Genomic DNA, 17,516 nt, shown 5'->3' with positions numbered 1-17,516 from the left:
TGGAACAGCTGGCTTGAGCTGCATGTGATCCTCTTGTATTATGGAAGAGAAACAAACTCTTCCCTATTCAAACCATTGTCACTGGGTCCTGTTACTTGAATCTGAAGACAATTTCTCAGTGACAGGGACTCAGAATTGGGTATCAGAGAAAATCCTGGTCTACACCCTTATCATGCGCTCTTAGATCATCTGCCCTCTCTTTGCATTGCTTGCTCATCTGTAAAATGAGGATAATAGTGATACCTTCTGCAAAATTCTACTCTGATAATTAAATAACATAATCCATCTAACACACATAAACCAAGCTCCAAGTATTTATTGATTATTATTCATTATTACTAATCTTATTGGGCCACGATAAGAGAGGAGCTTGTCCTGGCTTGGTAGCACAGTTAGTTAGAACACCAATCCGATATGCTACGATTTCAAGTTTGATCCCAGGTCAGGGCATGTACAAAAAGCAACTAATGAATGCATAAATGAGTGGAACAACAAATTGATGTTTCTTGCTCTAGCTGGTTTGTCTCAGTGGATAGAACATCGGCTTGTGGACTGAAGGGTTCTGGGTTCGATTCCAGTCAAGGACACATGCCTTGGTTGCGGGCTCGATCCCCAGTAGGGGGTGTTCAGAAGGCAGCCAATCAATGATTCTCTCTCATCATTGATATTTCTATCTCATTCTCCCTCTTCCTTCTCCGAAATCAATAAAAATATATTTTAAAAAAATGACGTTTCTCCCTCCCTAACTCTGTCTCTAATATTAATACATTAAAAATAAATCAAGACCAGGTAAAAGTTAGCACCAGAATATGACAGGCATGTTATCCACAAAGGGGACAGAATAATGTTAGAGAACAGAGATCGGGAGAGAGAGGGGAGAGTAGGGGTTTAAATTTATGGCATTCTTTTCTATTTGGATAATGATTTGCTATTTTTCAACCAGATCTTCTGGATATGACATATACTTGAAAGCCCTCCTTTTCATAAAATTTAAACATAATCTCTAGTTGTTTATCAGAAACTCTCTATTTGTGGATGTGTTTATATCTATTGTTTTGAAGAACAACAAAAATTAATAAACTCCATGTGAGCTCACTGTGAACCTCTGAGGACAGAGTCTGTCTTTTCTATTTACCATTGAGTCCCTGCATGGTGATACATGAAATAGAAACCTGACCTGTCAACACCCCCGATTCCATGTGTAGTCCTTCTCATTTGGGTCACAACGAACCAGAGGGGGAAATCCTCTGCCTTTCATATGGAAAGATGACCGTATTTGTGCAATAGCAGAAGATTTTGAGTGTTTTGGGTATTCTTAATTTATGGAGAAAAAAAGTTGCCAGGGAGAAGAAACATCAGATGATAATGTGAGGTCCATGTACTCCAATTCCTGCAGGACAAGTCCACAGTAGAGGTTTGGTGAAATGGGAAATAGCAGAAACCCATTTATGTTTATTCTCTGAGCAAAAAGAGGACTATGACCATCTTTCAGAATGGCTATCTGTGAGGCAGTAGCCTTTCAGATTTCCAGGACAACCCCCCCCCCAAAAAAAAAAAAGGTACAGATATAGCTGCATAGAAGGTCAAGGGTTGAGAGTCCCCGATGTCCATCCACTCTTGATGCTCCATGGTTGAGAGTTACTAAAGGAGAGCGCTGACAGTCTGAAGGGGTCTCACTGAGGGCTGTGATAAAGGGACGCAGATGGGAGCCACAGCATGGCCAGTGTGACTGAGGTCATGAGAGATGCCAGGAGGGATGAATGCCCATCACTAGTGATCATGATAAAACAACTGTGCAGTTCATCTGCGCCAATAAAAGTAGGTGAGGGCTGCAAAGCAGACATCACATTTCACCTTTCTACCCACCCTTGAGCAGTTAAATGTATCAATAGACATGTACCAGAACCAAAACACCAGAGGAATTCTGTCATGACCCACAATTAAAGCATGCTGCCATTTTCAGTCACAACAGCCAGTTCGCTCTGAGTCATTCATTGAACCAACTAAATGTAGATCTCTCCGCCTGAAAGGATGCTGTCTAAGGAAAAGGTGAAAGTCCCTACCCTTTACATCCAATCATATCTCTATTTGGTAAGCCCGGGGAAGAAGTTCAACTGCATGGCTTGGAATAGAGCCCATGCCAGCAGATTGTGCTGGGTAGAAATAACACTAGTCTGTCTAGGTAAGATCAGTGCCAATGGTTCCAACTAAAATTAGAAAAAAGGAGACAGCACCTTGGCTCATGCTTATGTTGGAGACAAGACTCCAACTCCTGCTAAAGCCAAATGATGGCAATTCAATTCCTTCCTGCCAGTTGCAAATCCCTACACTACCACTGCAGCATTATCTAAAGACATTTGCAATCCAGTGCACCTAACAAGAGAAGTGATTCTTAGTCACTTAATGGGTTACCAACTCTAGTGCACACATTTATTCTGAGACAGTAAGGTATTTTTCAAAACTATAGGCAGACTGTTAAAAGAAAAAATAATTAGTAGAACCGTATTAATTTGAGGTAGATAAAGGATATTCATTTATTAATTTTAGTGTAAAACTAAAAAATAAAATCAAGGATAGAATGACATCACTGCCTCCTCAAAACATTATCAAAAGACTCACAACAGCCCGGCCGGCTTGGCTCAGTGGTTGACTGTCAACCGATGAACCAGAAGGTCACAGTTCAATTCCTGGTCAGGGCACATGCCGGGGTGGTGGGCTCGATCACCAGTATGGGGCATGCAGGAAGCAGCTAATGAATGATTCTCTCTCATCATTGATATTTCTATATTTCTCTCCCTCTCCTTTCTTCCATGAAATAACACACACACACACACACACACACACACACACACACACACACACTGAGTGGCCAGATTATTATGACTACCTGACGTTTGTAGGCAAATTAGCTATAATTTCGCACTGAAGTTGCTACAGGGCCAGACCTTTATAAATAGGGAAGCAGGTTGTTTACCACAACAATAGAAGTGATTTTTTCCTGAAGATATGGATAAACAATGCAATTTAACAGCCTTTGAACGTGGGAGATCATATATATATATATATATATATATATATATATATATATATATATATATATTTAAAGGCCCACAACATTTTTCATGCATTTTAACAAATATAATTTTGCTCTAATCTCATATGTGTCATGAGACACCATGTCATAGTGGAAACTGGGCCAGGAATCAGGAAATATGGATTCTTTTTCTGTCTCTGTCACTTATTAACTATGTAAAATGATGCAAAATTTAACCTCCCTGAGCCTCAGTTCCTTGTCTATAAAATCAGTGACTTAGATAAGCACTATACAGAACCTAGATTCTGTATTGTTCTCTAAATCATTAGTGATCAGATTGTATTTTAAATGCTGCATGGTCTTTATAACACATCTTGATATCAAGTCTTTCATAAATCCTTGGTTTAGAAGTCAAATATATAGAACTAGAGGCCAAGTGCATGAAATCTGTACACTTGGGGGGAGCGGGGTCCCTCAGCCCAGCCTGTGCCCTCTTGCAGTCTGAGAGCCCTTCAGGGATGCCCGCATGCCGTGGAAGTAGGAGAGGCTCCACCACTGCTACTGTGCTCGCCAGGGTTTCTGGCTGAGCGGCGCTCCCCCTGTGGGAGGGCACTGACCACCAGGGGGCAGCTCCTGTGTTGAGTGTCTGTCTCCTGGTGGTCAGTGCGCATCAGAGCGACCAGTCATATCACTGTCCAGTCTATTTGCATATTAGCCTTTTATTATATAGGATAGACAAGGGAGTCTGATTCTAACTATTTAATTCTATAGAATGAAATAGTGTTGTTGTGTTTTTTATTTGATCTACTTTGTCATGGCAATACACACACTTATAGAGAGACAATATTTATGTCTCTTGGCAGATACTGTAACCTTTTTGGCAAAAGTCAAAGCCATAGAAAGTCTCTGTGATCATTCAAAGCATTCTTTGAAGAAAACTGTATACTGCAACCAGTCCTGTGCCCTAGACTAATTCAAGAATCTAAATGTCTGGGGAGAGTTTCAGGTGCTAAATGAGACAACACACTCAGAATATTCACCCCAAGGACTCTGTCAGGTTGAAACTGCTTTTCATTCTACATAGGTAGAACAGTTGTGTAATTGCATCATTGCCCATAACTTCACTCCTAGGATTCTCAAGCAATCTACGGAATTTTCTTCAAATCACCCTAATGCTCAAAATGCTAATTAAGAACTCAGCTGCTGCTCGAGGATCCTTTGGGCCCTTCCTCCTCCAGTGAGTAAAACCTGGCCAGGAAAGCAGACCTCCATTCTTGCTGGTTGATGCTAGTAGACTATCAAAGATCTATCTGCACTGCACACAATTCATAACATGGTCAATAGGATATTCACTGCCCTGACTGTCAGCATCTGGAGTTCAGGTTTGATTTCTGGCTCTAGCTATTGGGATTCTGGGCCAAGTCCTGCAATCTCTCTGTTAAATGCTATTGAGAATGATGCTTCTTGAGTGTGTGCACTCGAAGAGTTCTGCAATCCCAAGATTGGTAAAAATATTTCCACTCCATATTGTGCACTAGTGTGAAAAGAAAATCTCTATTTTATCCTCTTTTAGGTTGCAGACTCCTTTGAAAAACCTGATCGAATCAATTGACCTGTATCTTTTTCTCTGGAAAAAAAAATCTTCCAAATAATCTACACAAATGTTCATGTCAACTGAAGGGGTTCTCTGATGCTAGAAGGAGTTTCCATACGTGCAAGTGAACATCCTGGTCTAGAATACAAATCCTTTCTGTACTTATTAGCTATATGATTTTGGAAATGCTGAATGTGAGTTTCCTCTTCTATAAAAAAAACATAGGTAATAAAATCAATCTCTCTGCCTACATCTCATAACTATGTTGAGCATGAAAGTTTTAAATATGAGTGTATATGGAAACCAACTGGTGGTACATAGAACTCTGTGCAACTCTAAGTTGCTACTGTTCTAAGTTGCTATTAAAGGACTCTGCTGCTTGAAGGAGTACTACCCTGCCCCACAGACACTGTCAAGCTTGGGGAGGTGAGAGTTCCTTGCATACTAACATCTTACAAAACCAAGACACTGATAATACAAATGGGCAATCTACAGACCTTATTCAAATTTTAACAATTGTCCTACAAAGGTCGTTTTCTTGGATCATGAGCCAATATTTAGTAGCCATGTCCTCTTACTCTCTTTCCATTTGGGACAATCCCTCAGCCTTCCTTTGTTTTTCATGACCTTGACATTTTTTAAGAGCACCGCCAGTTATTCTGTACTGTGTCCCTCAATTTGAATTGTGTGATTATTTCCTCTCAATAAAATTCATATTGTTCATTTTTGGCAAGAATGTGAGAGAAATGATTTGTTGTCCCTTTCTCAGTGAATCACAGGAGTTGTGCATGATTCTGATATGTCTCATTAGTGGTTAACTTCAATCACTTGTTTTAGGTTTTATCTGCCAGGTTTTTCAACTATAAAGTTATTGCTTTCCCTTTTGTAACTAATAAGTATTTTGAGAGGAGATATTTGACACTATGTAAGTACCTATTTGTGATCATATTTCCAGCCCTAATTTAGCATCCAGAGATGATTGTGGCCTGAAAAAATTATTACTGTGGCATTTACCAAATGGCGATTTTACATTTCCACCATTATTTCTACTGTTACTAAGTGGTATTCTACAGTTACAAAAGAACTTCCTTTAGTCAACATTTATTCAATACTTTTTATAACAGTGAGAACCATATTGAATGCAATTTATTATTTTATTGTCCCAAATGTGACCATTAGGAGCTATGTCAGGTTGGCTCCAGTATACTTTCAGCATGTTTGCATAATTTTGTAGGTCTTCCTTACTTTCTTGCACCACAAGATATTCCATTATCTAATTATATACATAGCTTTCCTATTCTAACCCTAGAATCATTCTTTCTATAAGAATTGTTTTTTCTTTTATTAGGTAATCATATTCAGAAATCAAGATCTAGGTACTAGGCATGCTCATTGCTACTGAGGTATTATTGCTTCTCAACTCTCCGCACTGTTTTCACTTGGCAGGGTAGCCTGAAAAATCACAATATTCATTCGCTACTTTAATAGTTGAATGGTACCCACTGTGCAGAGTTGCCACAGTACATTCAACCACTCTCCTATGCATAAACATTTCAATAGTTTTAAATATTTTACAACTATGAACAATGCCACAATGAATAGTTTTAGGTATGTGGTTTTCATATTGTTGAAGGTATGTCTTCATGATAAATTCCTAGAAATGGGATTATAGGGTCAAATGTGATTATATGTAATTTGTTAGACATTGCCTAATCCTTGTGCAAAAGGCTTGTCCCAATTTCCCTCACTATCAGACAACTATGAGAATAACGCCTACATTTTCAGCTCTTCCTTAAAGTCATCTTAGCAGAGATGCTGAGTAGCATTTGAGTGGCTGATTTATGTTTACTTTTCTCTCTGAGTACAGACATCATCTAACCATAACGCTAACAATCAAAGAAAAGGTTTACATAACTGTAAAGGAAGAGGAAGAGAAAGAACAAGAGCTGGGAAAAATCACTCATGGGGAAAAAATAGTTGGCTTTGATCACAACAGCACAGGATGGAAACATAACTTAGAGTCTTCCCTTTGAAAGCTTAACAAACCAAGAAGGTTTTACAGTAACTTTGCCCATGGCCAAGATCCAGCTCTGTCTCCTTTATATCCCAAAGACCCATACCAATATTACAATAAATCGCACAAAGTACTTGAATTATCTGCTTAAATGCCTATCATTAGATGTTTAGTTTTGAAGTCAAGACGATCTATTGATCAATATATGTACCTCAACTCCTAGCACAATGCGAAACACATAAAATGTTATGTTAAAATTTTTATGATTGCGTTTTCCTGATGAAATTTTTAAAAGCTCATTAAAATAAAAACAAACATTTCCTGAGTGCTTACTCTGTTCCACACACCATCCTAAATGTTTTACATATATTGCCCCATGTCATTCTCTTAACATTCACAAAAGATTGGTTGTATTATTACCCCATTTAATAGGTGAGAAAACAAAGACTTGGGAAGACAAATTACTTGCCTAAGGTAACATATCATGAAAAAGAGTTGGGATTTCAGTGGAATTTGAACTGAGGTCTTTCTCATCCCAAAGCCCTTTCTGCTTCACTTCCCAATTCCTGATGCCCTTTACATCAGCATCATGTAGGCAGGTTCCTACTCTGCCCACTGTCATGCCAAAGCTAATTCTATATTAAGGATTTCAGACCATTGTGTTGCTATTAAGAATAAAAGGAAAGGTGGCCATTTTAATGGTTTCCAAATAGACTCTTAAAAAGCTTTCTGAGATTTTTACCTTTTGGCAAACAAAGCTTTGGCTCGTCTGATACATGCACACACTTATCACCCCCTCGTGACTTGGATTATGTACAAGCATCCTATTAAAGAGTTTTTAAAAGACTGAAATGTGGTTTCCTTTCTGACAGCAAAGGGAAAATAAAAAGATGGTCTTTGCCCTCCTGTTCTAATCTGCTTTTGGAAGTCAAGTCTGCAATTCCCAGAACTCTATCACCAGCTTGTTACATTTCCATAAATCTGTCCAAGAATACAACACTGTTCACCCAAAAAATGTAATGTAAACTGTGAAACACATGCACATGATACCTGGATCCAATTTGCCCTCATTTTGTATATATACGTGAAAATAAAGCAATGCCTTAACTCTTACAAATGCCAATATCACATTACTTACATAAATGCCACCAAATCATTATTGAAATTCTGATAGCATTCACCTTACTGGTAAAAGAAAATTACCTGTAATGCCTAGTTTAAATAATTACTTTTAAACAAAAGCTTCTCTTCTGCATTGCTTATTTATCTTCCGAGACCAACTCAGCAGGGCTATGTATTTTATTAAAATTGCCTTCAGACTGCTAATGGCAGGGCGTCTGTTAGCACAGGAAAAGTGATGGCAGTTTGACTCCTATTCCTAATATTGGGAGTTAGTCCAGACACTTAAGAGCCAGAACTCTGCTGTGCATTTGACTATGTTATCAACACTTTAGTTGCTAATGATACTAGTGACAGCATTTCAATATGATGGGTCAGACTGAAATAGGAAAGCTTATAATTGTGCTTACAGAACCAAAGAAACTCCCAGCTCCCCCCACCCCCCAATCCCTTTTATCAGAAGATCAGCTGGTGTTAGGCTTCCTGACTGGGAATTATTTGGTAAGCGTCTGTTCAATCCATTTTTTTCCTTCTCTTTTCTGCACCTTGAATGGGGAGCCTCCCTCCGCACCTGATATCTACCCGTTCAGAAAGTGACAACTGAAAGCCTTCCCGTGGAGCAGCCGTGTGCCAACCACCCAGCAGAGGGTCACACTGATGACTTCCCTGTGGCTTTTATTTTCCCCAGGGAATTCCACAGGCACGGCTGACTGCTTGCCAGAGATGCCGAGTGCCGCAACCGGCAGCGCTAAGAACCCCCCATCCTTCTTGATGGGAAGCAGTAAGCAACTGTGCTGAACACCTGTGTCAGCTCCTGTTCCTGGGGACACCCTGGGCAAGCACTCACTCAGCATTCAGAATGGGGCTCCCCTCCTCTAACTGGCACTTCTGCCCCAAAACTTCTCAGTAGTCATATGATAATAGTGGTGTTTGTCAGATCTCTATAACATCAGCGTGTTTACTGTAAATAGGATCACTCCAATAATCCATGAGCTAAAGATTTTACTATAAATATTTAAAGGCAATCAGCCACAATGAATGGATTTCCTGTTATTGTGGAAGTAAAAACAGAATTCTCCATCACTTCCTCATCATGATTCCATAGATGAAAATGATGAAAAGAAATCCATAGATGAAAAGGGCAAGAAAGAAAATGGAGACAGTAAATTAAAACTTCTAAGAACCATATATATGAAAGGAGAGGTAGCTGGAGGAAGAAGGACCAAAGGAAAGTTTTTATTTATTTGTTTGTTTTAAGATGGGAAACCTGAGCATGTTTACAGGTTAAAGGTTTCAGTAAAGAAGAAGTGGAAGATACTAGAGGGTAGGATCCATGTTTCTGCTCTGGCCAGTGTTTCTCAGTGGGTTGAGCATTGTCCCTTGCACCAAAAGGTTGCCAGTCAGATTCCCAGCTAGGCTACATGCCCAGTTGGGGGCTTGATCACTGGTCAGGGTGTGTGTGGGCAGCAACTGATAGATGTTTCTCTCTCTCTCCCTCTTCCTTCCTCTCTCTCTCAAAAAAAAAAAAAAATTAAAAAGAATCAATGTTTCTGAAACTGTCCTAGGAAATGGGGTATGAGCATAAGTGAAGACCCTGGACCTTCAGAGAGAACAAGAACCTCCTTCACCCAGAAAAGGACAGGAATCACACCAGATTCAATAATTGTAGGTGTGTTTGTATATTTGAGGTAGGCATACCCTCTCCTCCCAAAAATAATGTTGAAGAACAATTTCCTTATTTCTCTGTTGAATAAATAAGAATTTTTAGGAAAATTATATTACATACTCATAAACAAATAGGATATATATGCTACATGAATGTTTTGGTAGCCAACTAATGGAAATCTAAGCTTAGATACCTAATTACAGTTCTAAAATTATTGTTAATGTATTGATTTACATTTGAAATATTTTTAAAATATATTTTTTATTGATTTCAGAGAGTAAGGGAGAGAGAGGTAGAGAGAGAGAGAAACATCAGTGATGAGAGAGAATCACTGATTAGCCACCTCCTGCACACCTCACACTGGGGCTCGAGCCTGCAACCCCTGTAATTGAACCATGACCTCCTGTTTAATTGGTGGACGCTCAACCACTGAGCCACGCTGGCTGGACTGAAATATTTTTAATAAAATAAAGTTATTTAGAAATTGGAAACTGCTGCTAAAAAAACACCAATAGAAGGAACCTCCACCTCTTAAATTTTTTAATAGTCACTTTGATTCTTTGAAATGATAGTAATAATAATTTTGGAAATAACCCTTCCTTCTAAGGATCAATAATGTCTTCTCTAACCTGATAATCTTTCTAAAGATAAATATGGACATTTATCTCTGTTATTTATATGAAATAATATCCCTTATTTTCTCATTTATATTAAAAAATGGTCACTTCTTACTAACCAATTTTTATTTACCACCTAATATGTGTACCCGGGCTTAAAAACTGTAATGTAACTGCAAAGACAATAACAGTGCCTTTCTCCTTACAGGAAACAGTGGTCATTGGCAGGCAAGTACAGGTTAAAGACCCTAAGTCATCAGGCTGGTAAATTTCAGAGCTGGTTCCAGAATTCACGTCCTCTTATTCGTACTAAGTTGTTATTTTTTAAACTATTCTATGTTTCTCCTAGTAAATATTCTTCTGGGTCATGTGATTTATTATAATAAAACCATAACATAATTATCAAACATCTTCCTTTGCAAATAGAAGATAAAATTCATGACTTATTTGTGTACTTATACAAAGCTATGTAGTTAGTTTTGGTAGAAATTATAGATGGCAAACAAATGGGAAATTGGGTTGTGCAAAGGACCTAATCAAAGGTACACTATTTAACTATTCCATGACATTGTCACTAATGTCCCTATTACAAAACAATAAACTATTATACAAAATCAAATAACATGATTCAAATGCAAAATAATTCTGCAATTTAAGGATATGAAAAATAAAAATGATAGATGTACTATCATTAGTTCCTTGAACACAATCATCGGACAATATCTTCCTCAGATAAAATTGCTCTGATGATTGTTAATTTATTTTCATTTATAATTTACATTCTGTGGTTAAAGTGTAATTTTAAAAATGCTTTATACAACCTGTACGTCTGAGTGTCATGTGAGACATATCATGCCCCTTACTGGCTAAAACCCCTTTGATGATTCCCATCTCACTCAGAACAATAGTCAAGGTCCTACCGTAGTCTACCAGGCCCTATGTGATGGACTGAATATCATCCTCCCATTCTCATCTCTTGTCCATTCCTTCCTCTTCCTGAAATACTGCCCTTCTTGAAACTCCTTTAACACACCAAGCACACTCCTTATACTTGTTCTTGCCACTGAATGTAACTCTCTTCACCCATATATCTAAATAGCCCCCACTCTCACTCCTTTTAGGTCTGTGTTCCATTCTCTCCTTCTCAGAAAGGCCTTTCTTAGACACAGTGTCTAATATAGCCTCCCACCATTCTCTATTTATTCCATTTTATTTTCTTCTTAGTACTTATCCCCATAAACATATACATCAAGATCTTCAACTTACGTTTCCCTCCACTAGAATAAAAGCTCCAGGACAGTAAGAACTCCTGTTATATGAATGAATGAATGAATGAATGAATGGCTAGATAATCATCTTTTCATTCCATCTATCTAAACAGAAAATGTCTCCAGAAAAACATTAAAAAATATAAGCTTAAAATTCTTGATATCTTCAAATATCAGTAAAATCCAAAGTATCAGCATAGATTGTATTCTTTATCAAATTATAAATTGGTAAAGATGGCAAATGATGATGTATTTTCTGTGTGTATGCACAATGCTGTGTGCAGAATTATTTGTACTCCACAAGCTGGAAGGCAGCATAATGCAGTAGGCCTGCATCGTGTCAAAAAACACAGAGTTACCTCTGTTAGCAATATTTTATGTGACATGGTTGGCAACTTAGATTTATAAAATAGGAGGACTGGAATGAGGTTCTTTCTATCTCTCAAGATTAGGGATATCTGAAGCATTTGTCTCTTCTTTCTTGATTTCGCTTCCAGACACACAAGAGCCAGATTCAATTTAATGTCAGTATTTACTTAACAGGGGGATGCCAAGAAGAACCATCACTTGGGGCTTCAATTTATTTCTTTTTAATGTTTAGTTCAAGGATATTTGTAAACTAAAAAATTTGGGGATATTAACTACCAGAAAAACTCTTTATAAAAGTATTACCCAAAAGAGGTTCTCAACTCTGCAAGAATCCATGCAGACATACTGACAAACCCAACTACTAAGGCATATCATTCTAAATATAGCTTTTTTGTTTCAGGACTCTCTATATTTATTTATAAGCAGAGATGTTAGCAAGATCGACTTGAAATTATTTTCTTTTAAGATGGAGGGTAGTATTCTCTCAAGATACATAACAATAATAAACTGTGTAGTCCCTAATGCTAATGCTAGAAAATCACTAAATCCCTGAAGCATCCAGGGAGAACTTGAAGCTTAGCTCCTTTCTGAATAAGCCATTTTATTTCAGGAGGTGTGATCAGACTGAAGGACAAAGGCATTATCTCTGTGTGATGAAAACTGAAAACCCACTGGTTGTTGCTCAGTAGGAGACCTGGAGGTGGAGGGGCTAAGTCCAACTGCAGAGCAGTTGTGGAAGTGGTAACACCAGAGGAGTAACAGAGAGGGAAAGGATCCCCAAGCTTCTATCAATAACTAAGCAGCAATAGTGAGAGTTGTAATCACTGTTTAAAACAAGTGGGAGGCTTCTCTAAAGCTAGAGATGAGCACAAAGTCACTCAGGGTGAAGCCCAGGGCTATGGGACTGCAGATGTCAGCTTGGTTCCAGCTTACTGAGGAGGGTGGCTAACACCCAGCCTTCCACAATGGCTGACAAACGCTCATAGCAGACCCTTTGACTGTTGGGATTTTCCTATTGACATAGAAATTGTCTGTTTTAATTAACCTTCATTTTACACATGGTAGTCGACATTCAGTACTTAAGATTAATGTTAGCAAACAGATTGATTCTGAAGAGTGTCAAGAGCTTTTGGAGGTGTACCCAAACCCCGAGAATACAGCAGAGAAGAAAGAAAACTTGGTTTTCATGAACCAAGTGCTCTCCTACTATAATTACATAGTCACATTTTATATGATTTAAGGTTTTCATTCTAAAAAAGTTATCAAGAAACTTTCACCTCAAAACACCTTACATACCATAAAGAATAATAGAAATCAGGATATATTGATATATATTATTAGGTTGTCAATTTCCTTCTACTCTTGAAAATTTCTTTAAATTATGTTTTCACCTCCAAATCCTAAAAAGAACATACCCAAATGCTGGATTTTTTACGTAAAGGTGTTAGTCATGATTTGCAAAACTGAGAACGTACTAACTAAGCACATACTACAAGAACTAAACAAGTGGCAAGAGATGCGAGAACCCTGGAATGGATAGCAAAAGAATGAACAGCAAATGAAAATGAAAATGTCCTGACCTGCTGAGTCTCCCAGTCCAATCTCTCCCACTTGTGAAGTCCTTGTATTATCTATAGCTTCCAATGCTATAAAAAAAAAGAGAGAGAGAAAAGGATTTAGTGAGAAGTCAAAGTTATTCCAAAATACTTAGGTGAAAAAAAATTAAACATAATAAAGAGAGTTAAACAAGATTTCTGAAACAAAACTGTGGAAGAAGTATTGTCATTTTCATTGTAATAAATTTCAAAAGACCAGATTCATAGCCATGTAACAAGGTCAGACTCAGAACTGTGCCAGTTAATGGTTGATAAAAGAATAATGAACAATTGAAAAGCGAACTTTTATAAATGACAGTCAAGATATAATTAAGGACAGTTTTAATGTAAAAATATGAGCCAGTTATTTTGAAGCTTTACCAATTAAATCACTTTTTAAAAATCTTTATGTTATTAGTTCAGTCATGTAAGTACATGTGAGGGTGCGTAGCCCTGGGACTAGTTTTATTGAAACAATTTTAACCATCTTTATAGTCTATGGTGGTTAACTTAAAGTATACCTATAATACATTACTTACAGCTACAGTACTTCATGAAAAACATGTTAATGGGCACTAAAACTTATTAAATGCAGACTAACACTTATCAAAACACACCGCTGTATTCTACTAGGATACTAAGTTGTATAAAAATATGAGTTTTACAAACTCACTGGATAATTCCTAGGTTAAAAATCACAACAAAATAAATTTTTTTAAAAAAAGATTTCAATATACATAACTATTTTATCATAATTTTATTACTTATTTATGGCTATAGAATAATTTCTATAAGGGAAAGTTCATCAGCTATTCTCAACTCTTTAAGCTTTGGCTCCCAAAAAGATTAAGTTCTATGGTTAAAAAATGTTTAAACATTTGTTAATGATTTTCATCATCTTGTTGGCAACATATTTATTAAAATTTTAAAAATATAAATTCTATAAATTTCTTGTATGTGATGGTAGAGTGACCTGTATCATCAACCTGCTTATGTGGTCAGTATTTTTTTTTAATTTTTTTAAATACACTTTATTAATTTTTACAGAGAGGAAGGGAAAGGGATAGAGAGCTAAAAACACCGATGAGAAAGAAACATTGATCAGCTGCCTCCTGCACACACCCCACTGGGGATGTGCTCGCAATCAGGGTACATGCCCTTGACCGGAATCAAACCCAGGACCTTTCAGTCTGCAGGCCGACGCTCTAGCCACTGAGCCAAACCAGTCAGGCATGGTCAGTATTTTAAGTAAGACATCAAAATTCTCCCTTTAGGATAATGGATTTCACGTCTGAGGTAAGGGTCTAACATACCAGAGGCAGGGATTTGGAAGTGATCTAGAATGAGGCTACTGTATAACTTATTTTTTTTAATCTTCACCCGAGGATACCTCTTCCTATTGATTTTATATAGAAAGAAAGGGAGGGAGAGAGAGAAAAGGAAACACTGATGTCAGAGAGAAACTTTGATGTGATAGAGAAACATCTACTGGAGCCTCCCATATGTGCCTCAACTGGGAATCAAACCCACAACTTTTCTAGTGGATGGGACGACACCCAACCAACTGAGCCGCCTGCTTGGGGTTTTTAAACTTTTGATTATTCGTTTTTATAAGACTTTTCATTTTTAAAAGCCTCAATAATTTTGGAAGACTTTTGGAGTACCTAAATGCTTTTGAAGTACATAAAATAGCAGAAATTATATACCAATACAAAGTGGGATTTATATGAGGGGGTTGGTTTAACTAAGTTGGTTTAACATTAACATCTAAATATCAAATGATGTAACATACCATAGTGATAACATTAAAGACAAAACCATATAATCCTCTCAATAGATGCTACTTTCATGAGAAAAATCCAATACCCTTTCATGATGAAAACACTGACAAACTAGTAATAGAAGGAAACTTCCTCAACCTAATAAAAAGCATTTACAAACAAAATCAAAAACAAACACACATGCACACACACACAATTATCATACTTAAGGGTGAAAGGCTGACTGCTTTTCCCCTAACATGAGGTATAAGACAAGGATGTCCACTCATAGCACTTCTGTTTAGCACTAAAACTAGAGTTTATAACCAGGTTCATTAAGAAAGATAAATAAATAAAATATATCAATATTGGAAATGAAGAAGTAAATAGAACTATCTCTACTTATACATAACATTATTTTATTTTTAACATTCTAATCAATTCACTAAAAAACTATTAGAATTTATGAACAATGTCAATAGGGTTGCAGAATACTTGATCAATATGCAAAAATCAATTCAATTTCTATACACTAGCAATGAACATTCTGCAAATTGCACTAAAAAGACCATTTCATTAGCAACATGAAAAAGCATAAAATACTTAAGTATAAATTCAATAATAGATGTGAAAAACTTGTACATCAAAAACCAAAACAACATAAAAATATTAGCTTTGTCTTCAAGGAAACACCAAAAGGTGGATGATGTTGATGGTGTGGGAGACCCTGGGGGCCCTAGAATGGGAGGCCATGGTGGCTTCCATGGAGAATTTGGCAGTGGCATCAGGGCCAAGGTTGCAGCTGGGGACAGGGTCAGGGCAGGGCCCCAGGGCTGAGGAGCTCAAGGAGGCAAGGACAAAGACAAGGAGTGAAGCCCTGTCACCAAGCTGGGCTACTTGGTCAAGGACATGAAGACCAAGTCCCTGTAGATCTATCTCTTCTCACTGTCCATCGAGGAATCTGACGTCCTTGAGGACATCCCTCAAGGACAGCTTTTAAAGATTATACTGGCACAAAAGCAGACCCCACTGGCCAGAGGACCTGGTTCAAGGCATTTGCCACCATTGGGGACTACAAAGGACATGTTGATGAGTGTTAAGTGCTCCAAAGGAGTAGCCACTGCCATCCATGGGGCCATAATCCTGGCCAAGCTCTGTACTGGCCCTGTGCTGCAAGGCTACTGGGGAACAAGATCAGCAGGCCCCACACCTCCCTTGCGAGGTGACTGGCCTCTGTGGCTGGCTGCCCATGCACATCATCCTTGTCCCCACGAGGAAACAAACACTTTGAAAATATCAAATTTCAGTGATAAAATTTAAGGTTCCCTCTTCTATTTACTTAATCTTTCAATGAATTCACTTAAAGAAATACTCAACGGTTACATTATCCCAGGGTACTATATCACATTTACCCAATTTTGTGATGATAAGAGTTATATGATTAAGTAGCCTGATCAATCCAGTTATACAACCTAGCGTGCTTAACTTCTTTGTTTATTTAACCCATGTTTGACTATTCAAGTATACTTTCTACTGTTGAAATTTAAATAAGGTCCCATTTTCTTCTCCAAAGTGTTCATGAATATTGCCTTGAGTTAAGTTGGAGATCTGTTGAATAGCAACCATCTATCCCTTAATCTGTCCATTCACTCAACAGAAAGTTACTGGGTGCTTCTCATAAGATAATGTATATTTTATAAGGTAGAATGGGAAAATAAAAATAATATATGTTTCAGGATTATGTAGAATTCATTTTGAGTTCAGGCCTCAAGTTACTATAGGTGGCAAAACCTTCCTGAACCTTAGTTTCCTCATCTTTAAAGTGAGGAATAATTTCCCTAGTATGTACTTACAGAACCTAATAAAAATGTTAATTCTCTTTGTCTAGCCTTCTTTAAATGCTAAGGAGATTAATCAGACATGGATTCTGTATTTTAGGAAATAACAGTATAACACAGGTTATAATGTGTATAAATAAAGTAAATAAGGTGAAAAATTATAAAGTAGACATTTCAAGTGATAATATTAGAAGTGAGGTTATTCATTGCAGATAGCCATAACATCACCATCACCAAATAGACATAGCATTTATATGGTTGACTAATAAGCTAATTAAATAATTATCAAGTAAAGAAAATAGATCAATAATCTCAGCCTGTTCCCAACAAATTCTGAGTAATTGCAAGTTTAACCTTATGAAAGAGATGTTTACTTGTTGGTATTGTTTCTTCAGATAATGACTAAAAATGCCACATTTTCTCTATGGAGAATTTATTAATTCCGGCTTTCCCAGCTCCAGCATTTACATGTGACCACTGGAACATTACTTACTGTCTTGGTTCCTCTCTTTCCTCATCATTAGGTGGGAATGATAATAATGCATGCCTTATAAAGTGATTAATAGAATTAAATGAATTAATTGCTGTCAAGTATAAGAGTATCTGGTCCATTGAGTACCGTTGAATAACATTAAGTACTCG

At 37.4% G+C, this 17,516-nt stretch overlaps 1 protein-coding gene across 1 annotated transcript in view; it reads right to left on the bottom strand.

Annotated features, from left to right (window-relative positions):
- Nucleotides 1-17,516, bottom strand: part of SOX5 (SRY-box transcription factor 5) — a 966,957-nt gene that overhangs the window by 635,156 nt on the left and 314,285 nt on the right. Inside the window, exon 5 of the mRNA XM_081083091.1 lies at nucleotides 13,262-13,327. The gene's annotated coding sequence lies outside the window, so the exon portion shown is untranslated. The remainder of the gene's footprint in view (nucleotides 1-13,261; nucleotides 13,328-17,516) is intronic.

Source organism: Myotis nattereri (genome assembly GCF_964212035.1).
Source record: "Myotis nattereri genome assembly, chromosome: 2".
NCBI lineage: Eukaryota > Metazoa > Chordata > Mammalia > Chiroptera > Vespertilionidae > Myotis > Myotis nattereri.
Note: the sequence above shows the minus strand (reverse complement) of the source record. Positions and strands in the feature narration are given on the sequence as shown.